Raw genomic sequence first — 15,949 nt, forward strand, 5'->3', positions numbered from 1 at the left:
TTAGAATTTTAAAATACCGGTATATGTACATTCAAATTGTGATTCTACTTTGTTGTACCTTTTACTTTACCTTAGTGTGTGGTTTACACTTGCTCCTTACCATATAGTCTTGATCCAACAGCACAACAGCCGACACATGTTTCGTCACATCTGGTGACTTCCTCAAGGCTTTCCAAGAAGAATGTAGTCCATAATTGGTAGATACTTTTTGTTAAGAACCGAACGGGAACTCCAAAGCCCCCGCCGTAGGATCTGGCAGCAACAGACAGGACTTATCATAGCCCACATGGGGAGTGAGTAATAATTACTTCCAACAAGAAGAAATTAAAGTTCAACACCTTTTTGAAATACTGGTTCTATGAATACGACAAAACGGCGGTGAATCTCTCTTTAGAAAACTGATTATTGGGCTTTGGAATAACGAAAGACTGCACTTATACTTGAGACATTGATAACACTTACAGCCTGATTCATGAAGCCGAAATCTGCTCGCAAAGGGCCAGATTCTGAGAATCTGGCCCTTTGCGAGCTCTATTTTTGCATTTGGGATTCATCATCCCAAATGCAAAAATCGGTAATAGCGATTTCGCTATTTTGCGATGAATTACATTTAAGGAATCTCAATTTGAGATTTCTTAAATGCAATTCATCATCCAGTTTAAAATTGCGAATTCACAATTTCGGCCCGCTATTTACCGCGAGGTCAAACCTCGTGGTAAATAGCGAAAACTTAGAAAAATGCTTTTAAAAGCATTTTTCTAAGTTGCATGTTACACACACACATGTCCTTTGGACATGTGTGTGCGCAACACCTGTTCGTATTTACTGTTAAGGGGTGCTATAGGGTGTCCTTTGGACACCCCTGGCACCCTTTAAATCGCAATCTTATTTGCGATTAGCAAATTGCTAATCGCAAATAAGGAATACTCCCCATTCATTCCTATGGGCCTTTTGGCCCATAGGAATGAATGGGGAGTTATTCCTTATTTGCGATTAGCAATTAGCTAATCGCAAATAAGGAATATGTAGGAATCGCTTTTGTTTTTGCGATTCCTACATGAATGCCGTTTTGCGAGTCTGAAATAGCGATTCCTTATGATTCGCTATTTCAAACTCGCAAAACGGCACTATGATGAATCAGGCTGATAGTCTTTATGATGAACTTTTTCAGAATCACTTGTTAGGTAGATATCCGGACATTTACTTTGTGGGATAGGCGGACTTTGCCCTTTTCTTTCAAATTAAGAAAATATCGGTTGATAGTGGAAACGCTCGGTATTTAATCTTAACAAACAGTATCTACCAATTCAGTACAACATTCTTCTTTGAAAGCCTTGAGGAAGTCACCGGATGTAACAAAACACGTGTCGACAATGGGTGAATTGTGAGCAGTGCGCAGTGGAAGGTGCTAGAAAGTGATGGGGTCTGAGGTGTGCTGCTGAGGTCCACTGTACAGCCCACGCCTGGAATCACAATCAGAGGGATAACAGGATGGTAGCGGTGCCCCCCCCTTTTTTTGTTGCACAAAGGCCTGCGCAATTGACTGGGAGAATTAGAACCCCTACTTCATCACAGCGTTCATTAGCAGTTATGGGGCGTGGGGACCCTAAGCAGAGGCAGCTCACCTTCAAGGCCTCTCAGACCCAAAGGAAGGAGGGAGGAGACGAGGCACCGCAAGACGACCCCCCTGGCTGTGTCGATACTCCAGGTGCTGGCAGCGCAGTGGCGAAGGAAACCGCTGCTTTCATGGACGAGCTACGTGCTGAATTCAAGGCCATAGATGCACGTTTCGACAAATTGGGTGTGCGCATGGAGGGCATGCATTGCCGCCTGGACCAGCATGACGCCCGGATAGAGGCTGCTGAGCAGTGCATCTCTGATGCCGATGATGCACAGGCCGCAATGTCTAAGCACCTAGATCGTTTTGAACGTATGCTTAAAACAACAGCGGCAAAGGCGGAAGACCTTGAAGCGCGATCACGCCGTAACAACCTGCGTATCGCAGGGATCGCCGAATCAACCAACACCGGTCCCATGGAGGTCTATGTGGTACGGATGTTAACAGAACTGATTGGCAGAGGCAGTTTCTCAACGACATTCGCAGTGGAGCGTGCTCACCGGTCCCTTGCCCCCAGTTATGCTCCTGGTGCATCCCCTCGGCTTGTTATAGCGCGAATATTGAACTACCATGATAGGGATGTTGCACTGAGAAGGGCCCGGGAGATGGAAAATCTGCAATACAAGGTAATTAACTAATCGTTCTACTCAGATTTTAGGCCCATGGTGCTGGAGGCCCGACGCAAATACCAAGACATCAAGCACACTCTGAGGAACAAGAACATCTGATACACAATGCTGTACACAGCACGACTGCGAGTGCACCTCTGTGGAAAAAGTTTTTTTTGATACGCCCACAGAGGCAGCTGACGGCTGGAAGAGCTACAAATCGAACAAGTTTGCCTCCCCTGATAAAAAGGGTGCACATGGGCTCAAGACATGGAGTCAGAGGCGCATTGACTTTGGCGTACAATCTGCAGCATTTAAGATCGCATTTTCCCTGGTTTCTCTCTACCACTAAAGACACGCTTACAATATTGTTCTTTTACTTACGCAGCTATGAACTAATGATGTAACAAATGTTGTCACAGATCGTGGTAAGCTCAGGACGTTGATGTCCCCCTAGGAGTACTCCTACTACCTACATTAGTGTGGGGCTGTTTTCTATTTGGTTACAATTTGTTGGGATTCACCGGATATAGGTTGGGTGGATATCCGATGTGGGTGGGGAGTGGCAGTCCCGGTGGAATATATTTGCTTTGTTTTTTTGTTTTCAGGCCATGGGAACATTTGTCACCCGGCTACCCAAGCATGACTGTTATACTTTGGTATACTGCATAATAGCTCGCCTGTTGTAATGGGAGCGGGGGTCATCCGGAGTGCTTGAGCTGCGCTGTATGTCCTGGAACGTTAGAAGACTGACGAATCCGCGCACAGGACAGCAGGTGCTTGCATATTTAAATAGGCACAAGATTCAGGTGGCAATGCTACCAAAGACGCCTCAAAATCAGACCACAGGTTCGCATCCGGCTGGGGTGACAATCGTTTCTTCGCGGGGTATATTACATACTCCAGAGAGGTCTGCAAATTGCTTCCTTTCATGGAGCACACTGTTATTGGGGAGAGGAGCTCCGCTATTTCCTGGTGGTGGGAACTGGAACTATCGGTCCACAGCGCTTGGTATTCATTAATGTATATGCCCCCAATGTAGACGCCCTACGTTTTTTCACTAACAACTCAGCTCAAATTACGTGCATTTCAATCGACTCTATAATATTTGGGGAATTTCAACCTCACACTGCAGCCCGGTTCGGATATCACTGGTGTGGGGCACATCACAAAACCGTTCTCAACTAGGGAGCTTCAGACACTAATACTTGCACATCTTCTGGAAGATGTCTGGCGTCACCAGTTCTCAGCAGCGCAGGGATATTCATTTTACTCAGCACCACATGGTAGTTGGTCCCAAATAGACTGATGGTATGTTACCCCTGATTTGCTCCTCAACATACAGGAAGTGGAACACCTACCACGCACGCTATCGGATCACTCACCAGTGATGTTGGTTCACATATCTGCCCGCTGTAGCGCACCCCTGCGGAAGCGCTTCTAGATACAATATTTACGATTGAAATACAGGATGTAATCAAGTATTTCCAGATAAACACTGGCTCAGTGCCTCACCATGCCACCCTGTGGGAAGCATTTAAAGTATATATCAGGGGCATCTGTATTACTAAACAGGCAGGGGTACTCTGTCGCAAACTCAATGCTAGTGAGCGGGAATTGCGAGGCTTGGATGCTCAGGCGTTAGCAGGGGTGGACCCTTCTCCACTGCACCACTGTGCGAAACTATTGGGGGAGTTCAGCAGCGGGAAACAGCTTATCTGGGGAAGTACGCGCGCAACAGGGTATACGGGGAGGAAGAGAGGCCGGTACCCACTTTGGCGTGGTTACTCACTTCCAAGAGCCAGGCTACATACATTACACAGCTCCAGTAATGGACCCCCTACTGCCGCATTTAGAGGAGCTGCATTTGCAGCAAGGCATAGGAATCCACCAAGGTCAATTGCTTGCATCACTATATGCAGACGACATCCTATTGTTTGTCCGTGAGCCCGTTTTAAATCTTCCTCCCATCATGAGAGAGATGGTGCGTTTTGGCGCCTTTTCTGGCCTAGTCATTAAATGGAAAAAATCTGAAATATTCCCTGACAGACGCCACTTTACCTTTCAAACTGGAGTTCCTGCTGTGCTGGTGCCACGAGCCCTCCAGGTATCTCGGAGCAATTATCCACGCACTGCCTCAGAGTTAGTGCGGCTCAAATATGGGCCAGCCATCGATCGAATTTCTGGACAAATAGATCGCAGGATCACTCTGCCCTTGTCGATGGCAGGGCGCATCGCCATCATTAAAATTGTTGTGCTGCCCAGGTTTTTATACCTGTATTTAAATATACCTATCCCACTTACAGTCTTCTTTTTTAAAAATGCTGACTAGACTGGTCTAGGCGGGGGGGGAAGGTGTGGATGGGATGGAAAACTCTTACTCAACCCTTTGAGAAGGGGGGTTTCGGGGTACCCGACTTCTACCTGTATTATTTAGTTGCGCAGGCACATTATGTCTACTTCTGGTACCACCCTGATGCACGCTTGCAGTTTCTGAGACCCGAACACACGCCCTTTCCCACGCCCTTACCCACTATCCACCATCCTTCCAAACAGGCTGAAGAGAATGCCAACTGAGATACATACCTTACAAACAACAGCATGGGCGTGGGAGCGTTTGCGCAGCTATCTGGGGGCTGAGAGATTGTATACCCCACATTTAATGATTCTCAATAATCCCTGGCTAGCACCCATGACTGAAATGTTGACAAACAGAGCGATCACCCGCTGTCAAATACATAACCTGAGCGGCAGGTTCAGAGATGGTCAGCTACATACATCGGCAGACTTGACAACAGACTGGGATGTTAACACGTTTGACCGCTTGACCGCTTCCTTGTGCATAGACTGAGAGTGGCTTTGGTCACTGCCTTGCGCCCGGAGACTGAGGAGCCTACAGACTTTCCCCCACTAATGATTATTACTATGCCCGATGGTGCGCATTTCGTTTCTCGGTTGTATCTGCAGGCGCAGGCACTCCGGCCAATGATGAGTGGTGGAGCACGCACGGCATGTGAGAGGGATCTAACACAGTCAATAACTAAAAAAAACATGGGCCTTCTGTTATGAACAAACACACTTAGTGTCCAATAATTACAAACATAAACTGCACTTTAAATACCTACACAGAATCTTTGTCACCCCTGTCTTGCTCGCAAAGATGGACCGTACGAAGACTGGCTGCTGTCGGAGATGTGCGATGGCGTATGCCGATTTCATTCATTTGGCATGGAATTACCCTGTGGAGCTGGCATATTGCGAGGTGGTGTTTGGGCATCTCGTACAAATGGTTGAGGTTACACTCCTGCACACTCCATTGTTGGCTCTACTGGGGTATGTGCTCTCGCTGAGCAAGGGGATAAGACGCTTCACTGCTATTGCGTTAGTGTTGGCTAAGAGGCTGGTGTCCCTGTCCTCGGGTGGAACGGTGGCGCCGCAAGCTAAGACATGGCTCAGAGATATGCTGTATTGTGATACAACCCGTGATGTGTAGGCCTCCTGCTCAAAAAATATTTGGCAGCCGCTCTGCTCCTATCCATTAGCTCATCCGGAACTTACAGACTGAACTGTATCAGATGATGCTATGATTGCTGGGTTGCCTGATCGACCGCAAAGATCGGGAGATCTCAAATATGTTTGATACATGAGCTTGTATTGTTGTTTCATAATCACTGTGTACTGGACGCTATGTGTGGCCAGATGGCTGTTTCAACATTATTTGACAGAAAGTGGTTCGAGGGAGTCACATAATGATAATGATGTAACTTTCTTTCTTTCTCTGCATGACCTTTTGAAAAATTAAAAAAAAAAACATTAGCTAGATCAATAGAACATACTACCTTATGTTTAAAAGAAATCTGATCAACTACTTCTTCTGAACAAGTATCGGAAGAGTGTAGTGACAATGTGGGTAATGATGTGTACAAAATTAAGCATTTGAGTAACCAAAAAGACAAAGCTGAGGGAGAGAATTATAAACTTAGATGATACTGCTGTGGTAGCTTTAATCATTTAGCCAACTCACCTACTTACCAAGCAAGGACAGCCACCTGCAAGAAATGTAACAAGAAAGGGCACTTTACAAGAGTATGCAGATACATGGAGAAAAATGAGAAAGTGGTGATGACAAATTTTTTGTGTGAAAATTATCAAACATAAATAAAAATTTGTTTTGCAGGCGAATGAGGGTGTGATTGGGTCTATCAATTACCCGGAATAGGACTTTTTTCTTGACGGGAATCCTATGAAACATTTTGCTGATTCCTGTTCTCCATTTACCTTTACAAATGTTACTAACTTTAACAAGTTCACAACTGAAAATAATATGGTTTTACAAGTTCCTGACATTGCCCCCAGCGGTTACAACAAAGACCCCATTCCCCTTGAGGGTATGTTCACTTCCCGTATAATATTCAAAAACCAGTCTACAGTGGGAAAAGTGTAGGTGGTTAAACAAGGATCAAATTTACTGGGTTGGTAGCACCAGAGAGAACTTGGGATAAAGCTGGACCCCAACAACCCTGAACAAGTCTTAGTGGTTAACCTTTCCCACAATGGTGAGTGGGTTAGCGAGGAATTCCCAGAAATCTTCGATGATCATCTTGGGTTATTAAAAGATTTCCAAAAAAAGATAAAATTAAGATCGGGTTCCACACCTTCTGTACACTAAACCAGATCTATACCACACCTCATGAAAGGTCCCTTAGAAATAGAGCGTAATACATTGGAAGCTCTAGGTATTGTAGTGAGGTCTGGACCTTGTTTGCGCACATTGCTATGTTAGCATAGGCTTATTAAAAGTTTAAACGCCATTTTACCTTTTGCTGCTTTGTGCACATGACACTGCATATAGCTGTTGTTGTAAGTTAGGCTGCGTGAATTACTTCACATGAGAATGGCTTGTTTTCGGCATCCCTAGACTTAAATCGCGACCCTAGTCTGCACAGTGAGATATAAAGCCTTCAAGGTTATCATAACAAGGTAGCTGTTGTTCGGGCTGATCGGCTCACATTTTAGACATAACATACATGCAGCTGCAGCCAACGGAGATTCTGGCGTCTTTAATATTGCACTGTAGGCATGATTTCAAGCACTTGGAAGAATTCCGTTTCCAGAGAGACAGAGAGCTTTTGCAGATCCTGATGTGATTCACTCTTGCTGATCTTAGAGGTATGGGGTCCCCCACACAAGCCTAAGAGGCCTTCTATATTTTAGAAAACATAGTTCCTAATTAGGGAGGGTGATATACTAGGCGCTATAAGACCTGTTTTCACCATCGTTGTAATATTTCTCCTTTTGTGTTTTATGGAATTGTAACAATGCTGATCATATTATTTCTAATCATATGTCTGCTTGTGTTAGCAAAGATACTGCATCTTAGAGCACGTCGTTAAAATAAACATTTTAACCTTTCCCGTGTCTCTTTTACTCCTGTGGTGGACTGGTATGAGAATAACAAACGGAAGAGTGCTTATATCAGTCCACGACCCCCTCACTCTTGTTTACGGTTGACAGTGGTGACGGATAAACCTGCCTATAGTTAAATAGGTCTTTTCAAACTTGATAATTTAAAACGGTTCTATTGGATTACTACCCAGTTGTGCTACATTTCTTTGCATTATTCTTGTTCTTTTACGTGTCCTTATGGCGGTAGTTGACATCCCACAGAATAGTAGGGTGGCCGTCCGCACTCATTTGCAGACGTATGGCGTCACAGTGGATAGCTTGGCGGTTGATTTTGTGGTGAGTGCTGAGGCAGCGTACCCATTTGAGCTGTTCTACTCCTGGGTCACCTATCCTGCTGTTGACGCAAATTCTGGTATGTTTCATGTTTATACTCCCACAGCCGTTCCTCTGCACTACACCCCATATAGGACTCTGGAAAACGCTATTAATGCTTGGCAGCATCGCGTTTGGTTTGATGTCGCTCTTCCTAAAATCCTTAACGGCGGTTCGGTTGGGCTCTTTGTCTATTCCAGGGGCCACGTGGCCGGTTTTAGCCGGCTACACGCCGCATCCGCGTTATAACACAGTCACTATTGAGGAGTTGCGTGTTCTCTATACCTCACTGGTTAGAGTGCACCGGGCTCTTGTACAATATGTGACTCGCAACATCCAGGTGGGGGCACCTGGCACTGCAGCGCGTCCATTTGGACCAGCCGGGATCAAAATGAATCCTGTCATGGTGAATTCGGTCATGGGCAAGCACCCCCAAGATAAGGATGATATGCCTTTCTGGCTTGCTGAGAAATTTGACCAACTGGAAGTGGTATTTCCTAACTCAACTCCTGTTGAAAAACACGGGATTCTCAACATTAGTTCGCAGAAAGACTGAATACTGATTGTGATACCTGGGGTAAGATTTTTGCGGCAGTCTATGCTAAGTGCTTTGGCACTCCGTCCATGGCTGTTTACCCTCCGTCATTAAGCGTGTTCAGGACGAACACGGAGCGGAGGCAGCAGTTGAGTTGGGAATGAGACTCGTTGGAGTGTTTGACGTAGTTTTTGATCTCGTCATTGCTAATGTAAAGGGAGATGCGGTACGCTTCCAGGTGTCTAATGCTTTGCGCGATGTCCCCGATGTCGATAAGCCCCGACAGAGTCCGAAAACTATTACAGCGGCTTATAAGACCATTGGCCGTAATAGTTTGGGTGTTAAGCCTTTTGCTAAACAGCGCAGAAGCAAACTTAGGCAGCGAAATCTGATAAGGATGACCACCCTTATGTTCCAAAGCAGAATTGGAATAAGGATAACAAACAGGGAAAACAGCAACAGAAACAGTGGTCCCATCACCAATACCTGCGCCCGCTGAGCGCACATATGATTTGCGCGACCGCACAACTATTAAGTCCCCTGATCGTTTTCAGGTTCCTGATCAACGTTCTCCTCGCTCTTTGCAGGATACATCGGTCTCACACACCGGTGGAGGAGATGGCGGCAGAGGTTGGGGTGCAAAACAAGAGCAGCCCCGCAAGGCAGGCGGTAAAGGCAAGCAGGACGACTCTACATGTCAAATGCCCCAGTTCCAGAAAAAGAAAGTTGTGGCTTTAACAGCAAGATATGCAACAGATAGTGAGAACACAGCTTCAGAACCGGACGTGGGCGCTGACACTACTAGACAGAGCGGCGGAAATTACCATAGTGTGGGAATCATTGCGTCCACTTCTGAAGGTGACAGCAACTGACACGTTTGTTGTTGTTGAGACAGCTGACACTAGAATGGCTCCCCCTGAAAGACTTTTTGAAATCGTCCTTTTAATTGAAGCTCACATACAACGTACTGTCAAAGGAGTATTTTGGGAGAATCTAACAACTACATATGATATTTTGTTGGCAGAGGTAGATTGGCCCCCACCTTTAGTTTTAACCGCTCCGCAAGGGGAGGAGGTGATGCTCGCTAGTTACGCACACACTGTGCCGAAGGAGCAGGCTCTGCATTGTGCAGATGAGTGGCCTAAGGTGCTTGCACGGGCTTTGTACCATACTCACTGTGGTTGGGACAGATTTTCCCCCCAGCATGAGATACCATTGCGGTCTATGCCACAGCCTCAACCCCAATACGCCATGCAGCGTGAAGCAAAAGCTCCCGTGGGTGAAATCCTTGATCAATTGGAATATCAAGGTGTGATTGAAAGGTGTGTCTCCGATGAATAACCCTCTTTTTTACTGTGACCAAGCCTGATGGCTCGTATCCTTTGGTATTGGATTACTGGCACTTAAACTTGCATTGTCGGACCTGCGCAGTACAAAACACTCACAGTTCTGCCCTTGTGGATAGTCTTGTGCGTGAAAGGTTTAAGACCACGCTTGACATAGCCAATGGCTTTTTTGGCCATAAGCTGTCCTCTATTAATAATCAATGGACAGCTTTAACCTGCGGTGGCAAACAAAGACAATTCAGGAGATTGGCTATTAGAACAGTCCAGGCGTCTTTGCCACCCGCATAGTCTTTCTTTTAGAGAGACTGGCCCTCAGACCCTCAGGAAAGCTTAGCTTCCAAACAATTTTCCGACTCACTCACTTCCCTTAACTTTGCCTCTCACTTACACACTCCCACCCACACTCACGGTCATGTACTTGACCAGGTCTGGTCCCTTAATGTATCGGTCTCTTCCATGACCGTGTCCCCATGTCCTTGGTCAGACCACGCCACGGTATCCTTTTCTCTCCACCCTAGGTTGGCAACTAAGACTCCACCTGCCAAAAATATCTGGGCACGCAATTGGAATAGGGTGGACTTTACCGCCCTGTCATCTTCGCTGCTAACCTCCGCACCTAACCTTGAGGGCCTATCTTCCACCTCCCAAGCCGCCGCCATTGACACCTGGCTTGCGGGAGGTTGTGATAAGGTAGCCCCACTACGACGGATATCCACTCAAAGACCTAAGGAATCCAATCGCTGGTTTGGTGACGATCTAAAGGCAAAGAAGCTGACTCTTCGGCGTGCAGAAAGGCACTGGAGAATGGACTACTGCCCCTTATTAAAAAAGTCCTATTTATTTTTGCTGAATGACTATAAAAAAGCTATATTGAGCGCCAAAACAGCTCATTTCTCAGCAAAAATATTGGCAGCAGAGAACAAGTCCAGGGAGATCTTCTCCATTGTCCAGGACCTGGCGTATTCAGACAGAGCTTCCCCCAAACCTCCCCCTTCCCAGTCCCTCTGCGATTCATTGAACATCTATTTTTTGGAAAAAATTGTCAATATCAGAGCTAACATCCCACCTCCTTCCCACGCTTTTGTGGAGCCTACCCCTCCGACTGTTCATTGCTTTCTTTCCTCCTTCCCTCCGCTCACTGAGGAGGCATTCCTTGCAACACTCCCCAAAATAAAATCTGGTTCCCCGGCGGATACCTGCCCTGCCTATATCCTCCAACAAATCTACTCGGTCTGCCCCAAACCACCTTTATCTCTTCTTAACAGCTCGCTGGCTCAGGGTGTAGTAATTCCAGCCTTGAAATCTGCCACCGTAGTCCCTATTCTTAAGAAGCCTGGGCTGGACCCTTCTATCCCAGCCAATTACCGCCCCATTTCCCTCCTGCCCTATCTGGGCAAGGTACTAGAGCGACACGTTACATCAGTCCTCAGTGCCCATGTGGAAGCAAATGGTGGCCTTGCGTCCAGCCAGGCGGGCTTTCGGCCTAGGCACTCCACCGAGTCCGTCGTGGTGTCGGTCCTGAACCATCTCAGGGAGGGCATGGACCATGACAACAACCAGGCCTTGGTGCTCCTCGACCTCTCCGCCGCCTTCGACACGGTTGACCATACCATCCTACTGTCCCGTGTCGGAGCGGCGGGGGTCGAGGGCCCAGCCCTGGTGTGGTTAGCGTCCTTCCTGAGGGACCGTACCCAGGCGGTTCGGCTGGGGGATTTCTCGGCCACTCAACTCCAACTCACTTGTGGTGTCCCTCAAGGCTCTTCCCTTTCTCCCCTCCTATTCAATCTCTATATCTATCCTTTGATTTTTGCCCTTCAACAGCTGGAGGTCACTGTGTTTAACTACGCAGATGACCTCCAGCTTATCTTCAACCTTTCCTCTTCTCCTCATTCTATCTCTAACTTTCAGTCTATTATGATTTTTATCAGGGACTGGATGAACCACAATCATCTGAAGTTGAATCCTGATAAAACAGAGTTGGTCCTCACAGGTGGTTCATCCAGTCCCTGGAACTCCCTCTTCTGGCCCTCCTCTTTGGGACCCCCTCCCACACCCTCTTCCTCAGTTAAAACCCTGGGTATCAAACTCAATAACCATCTCAACCTCCACTCACAAATCAGTTCTGTTGTATCTTCTTGCTTTCTTGTTCTCCGCACCATTCGCTCTGTCTCCCGTTTCTTTTCTCCTTCTGCCCTCAGGTTAATCATGTCCACCCTGGTTGTTTCCCGGCTGGACTACGCCAATGCCCTCTACAACGGCATCCCGGCTTACAGTCTCCAGAAGCTCCAAGCTGGTTCAAAACCAGGCGGCCAGATTGATCCACGGACTTTCTCGTTTCCATCATTCCACCCCCCTGCTGAAGGCACTGCACTGGCTGCCTATAAAGGAGCGAACCTTATTTAAAACTGGCTGCATGGTCTTCCAGGCACGCCAAGGGACTGCTCCGGCCTTCATTTCTTCTTTACTCAAAGAATACACCCCTGTTCGCGAGTTGCGGTCATCTACCCAATCACTCCTACAAGTCCCCAGATACAGACGTAAGAAATGGGGTGGATCCAATTTTTCTGTTTTGGCACCCTCCTTTTGGAACTCCCTTCCTGACCATTTACGTTCGGCTACTCACTACCCTGCCTTCCGAAAAGAGCTCAAGACTTTTCTTTTTACTCAAGCTTTCCCAGTGTAATTCCTTCCCCTCCCTGTCATCTCTAGTCTTGTTTGTGTCACTGCTAAAGTTTGCCTCCATAGCGCCAAGAAACCGCATGGTGAACGTTGCGCTCAACAAATACTTTTTAAATTAAATTAAATTAAGATGCATGTTCGTATGTGGATGACATTTATCTCACAGACAACAAATTATGGCCGCATCTGTGTCGCGTTGACCACATTGTCGGTTTGCGGACTTCGTTTACAAATTCAACTTTGCGAAATCTCACATTGCAGAGTACACAGTGTTGTTCCTGGGCTATGAGCTCAACAATAAAGGTCGAGGTTTAGCACCTCACTTCCAGGAGAAATGTGCATAGCTACACACTCCTACAACACTGAAGAAACTACAGTCTTTACTGGGCTTTTTGAATTTCGGGCGTAGTTACATTCCTGAATATGCCCAGCGTATCAAGCCTCTTTACACTTTGGTACAACCAACTTTCAACATATCGTGCTGGCTGCCTGCTCATTCAGCCATCTTGCAATCTTTGCAGACTGATCTTCTAGAATCGAAATTCTTTACTGACTCGTGATAACAACACCAACCTGGTGAAAAGAATCGTCCCTGGGGCAGTGGGTTTCACATATCTGACTTTTAATGAGGGTGACACAGTCCCTATCGCTTACAAGTCACACTTGTACACTTCGGCTGAGCTGCAGTTTTCCACTGTGGAAAAAGTTTTGACAACAGTGCAAATGGCGATTCTGAAAGAACGTGCACTGTCGCAGGGGAAACGCATATTGGTCATTACTCCATATCCTTTCTTGGAGGCAGTGACGAAAGCCAGAGGATTTTCATTGTATCATTTACGCAGACTGTTCGGCGCAACCGGCGACGAGTTCAAAGCACGCTTATTCTTCGACCTGCGCAATAGTGGTTAGTACTATGGTGAATGGAGAATTCAAGTCTGGTGTCGTGCATACACAGACATTAGGGGACTGTACCGCCCAGTTGGCAGAGCTTCGTGCTCTAAAGCTTGCATTGGAGTACGCTGATCCTAGTGTGACTACTCTTATCGTAAGTGACTCTTACTACTGTGTACAGTCTTACAATGACAATTTGTTCTTTTGGACTCAAAATGACTATCGGGATTCCAAAGGTAGCACGATAAAACACAAAATGATCTGGGTTCGAGTGGCTGAGCACTCGTGTTTGTGATTCATACTCTTGGTCACCAGCTTGTCGGAGTTCACGCTGTTGGCAATAGTCTTGCTGATGAGGCAGCAAAGACCGCAGTAGCAACATATCTGGTTGCAGCAGTTACACGTTCCAAAAGTAAGATTGATGATGACAGCTTGGCAGCTATTGCAGCTACAGAGAAGGGAAGTAATTACCCTAGAGATTTACCTTCCAAATACTCTGATCATTTAGTCCTGATAAAGTTCCCTATGTGAGAATTAACGACGTTGGTGACAGATTGATTCCCAACTCGGACCGCAGGTCCACACTGCTTACAGCTGCTCATGAGGGTATGGCATCCGCTCATGCCGGTGTCTCTGTGACCGTATCTCTTTTACAACAGCGTTACTGGTGGTGCGGATTGTATAAAGAAATGTGTGATTATGTCCTTCATTGTGACATTTGCCAGCAGATTAAACCTTCTACTACTGCACGCCCGCCCCAGACACAGTTGTATATAACTAATAAACCACTTGTTTGTGTTTATTTAGTTCCCTGCGGTCCTTTCTATTCCGATACTGCGCATAAGTACATCTTAGTTGCAATTGGTTCTTGCACGCGCTTTGTGTGGGTGTGGACCCAAAGGAGTTCTGATTCTCGAACTGTCGTAAATGATTTGCGTGTCTTTGTGGGAATTTTTGCATGTGGTACCTTCCACTCGGACCAGGGTCCAGCGTTCGCCTCTAAGGCGTACAAGGATGCCATGCGTTCATTGGGGGTCCAAGTCAAATTTTCGTCTCAATACAGGCCTGAGGGCAATAGTGTTGTGGATTGGATAAACCGTGACTTAAAGCAATCCTTGACAGCTAGGGTTTTAGGTACAGGCTGGAACTGGATAGCTCACATCAATAGTGTTCAGCAAGAACTTAACAATCTCCCTAGAAGGTCTCTGGGTGGGCGGACCCCATCCAAATTGTCGTTGGCCTCAAAATTTTGTTCCAGACCTTGAGGGTCTAGACCAGGCAACATCTACCGATCCCTTTGACGTAGATGAACATTGTGCTGTTTTCCAGAATCTACAAAAGACCCATGACAGTCTGGCTCGCTTCCCCGAGTTGGTGAGCTGGTCCGAGAGAATGTCGAGAACAAGGAGGAGTTTGGCCCCTCATATCGTGCTCCAGTTCCTGTGCTTGGTGTGCACGGTACAAGAACAGTCATTTTACCTCCACTTCCTGGTCGTAAGGAAAACAGGTACATCTCCATTAACAATGTCAAACTACACTGTGTGTCCAATTCTTCTTAGCATGGCACCTGCGGTCTCTTGTCCAGCGATGCTGAGAAATTCTGTTTTGGCTCCGGCAAGTAACACTGGCCCTGACATTGTCATCGAAATGCCTACAGTTACAAATCCTTTATTGAATCCACCGGCTGGTGATCCCCTTGATGATACTGAGTACACTTACCTCACAGACTTATCGATGCCCGATTTACAGACCTGTGTCGCTAACCAGTCGCGTTTTCATTTGACTCTGACTCTACCACATCAAAGTCCCCCTCAAAAGTTTCAATTTTTGTTGTTTAGTTTAAAAAACATTTTTTAATTCCTCCATGGACTTACATTTGGCTGGTACTTTTTCCAATTTTTTTATTCATGTCCATTGGTTTTGTGGTGTATTTTTTCTGTCTCGTGAATGGACACTATGTTAAAGAAAGAACTACAATTAGACTAATTGATGGAACTTTGGTACCCCACTCCTCATCACACAGAATGAAGAGGGACCAGACTTTTGTGAATATCACTGCTTGGCCTGTCTTAGAAAGGATCGTTTGGGATGCTGTTAAATTTCAAATACACGGACCCACAGAGGTTATTAATGTCCCTAATGTACTTCGTGTTTCAATGGGGGCTGTGGTTAAACAAAATATACACTCTGGTGATTGGTCCAAACCGTAGGGGCTCTATTTTCTGATTTGAAATATTATGCTGCCTTTGATGCTGAAGATTTGTACTTAGATTCTGCAAATTATGCTGACTTGTTTGTTACCAAGACTATGGCAATCATTTTCTGCACAAAGCAAAAACATTTAGGAATGTGGTTAATTACACACAACGGGAACATTGTCCCACTCCTGTTGAAGGCAGCTCCAGAACTCTTTTGAAAAAAATTCTTACTTTACTGATTTTAATCAATTCAATCCTTGTGCATTTTATTTTAAGATGACAGAGAAGTCCTCTTG

The sequence above is a fragment of the Lissotriton vulgaris genome, chromosome 2_1, assembly GCF_964263255.1.
Source record: "Lissotriton vulgaris chromosome 2_1, aLisVul1.2, whole genome shotgun sequence".
NCBI classification, from domain to species: Eukaryota; Metazoa; Chordata; class Amphibia; order Caudata; family Salamandridae; genus Lissotriton; species Lissotriton vulgaris.